Below are 961 nucleotides of genomic sequence, written 5' to 3'. Positions count from 1 at the left end.
GAAATAACATAATTCGTACAGACGTTTTACCTAGTGTGTGTGTGTCTGTGTGTCTGTGTGTGTGCGTGTGTGCGTGTGTGCGTGTGTGCGTGTGTGTGTGTGTGCGCCAAAGGAAGTTATTTTATAGCATTCTTTTGTTTGAAGCAGCAAAGTTGTCAACTCAATCATATGGGCTCATATGATTGTTCGTTAATTTCCGTAATTTTTTAAAAATTTCTTTATGCTCTGAAGGGAGCAGAAATTGAAAGAGAAGAGAAGGTGAATAGGCAACATTTTCTTTGAAGTGAGAGCAGAAAGTGAAAGAGAGGAGAAAGGAAAAGATGTACGTACGTGTATATGAAATGGACGTGTATGTGTGTGTGTGTGTATGTGCGTGTGAAAGAGAGAGTGAGTGAGTGAAACTGCATGTTGTCATGTATGTATTTTTTTTGCATGTATGTTTAAGTGGTACTCAGTCTCTCTCTCTCTCTCTCTTTCATACACACACACATTATCATTCACATACACGTACATAAATACGAAAGCATACATCTTTTTGTATGTGTGCGCGTGCGTGTACATGAATGTGTGTGAGAGATAGATAGATAGATAGAGAGAGAGAGAGAGAGAGAGAGAGAGAAGGAGAGAGTAACTGACTGTATTTCCTCATAACATATAGAGAAATGAATGTCTTTTAATTCGGAGAAACATTACTTTCATTATTCACACACCGTCACTCTCGTAATGCAGCACTTGTAATTTTGGTTCAAATGAAACCTGGTCGTTGTAGAGCAGTGTCTTTCAAATAACTATAGCTGGTTGTTGAGATAATGTAGAAAATATGTAAATAAATATAAATTTTATCTGGTAGCCGAAAGATTACTGACACTTTTGCTACCCTATACATCAAAATCGGCAACTCAGAAACTCAGTTTTCGAATGCATAAGGAACATAGTACACACACACACACACACACACACA

The sequence above is a fragment of the Octopus bimaculoides genome, chromosome 5 (genome assembly GCF_001194135.2).
Source record: "Octopus bimaculoides isolate UCB-OBI-ISO-001 chromosome 5, ASM119413v2, whole genome shotgun sequence".
NCBI lineage: Eukaryota > Metazoa > Mollusca > Cephalopoda > Octopoda > Octopodidae > Octopus > Octopus bimaculoides.
Note: the sequence above shows the minus strand (reverse complement) of the source record.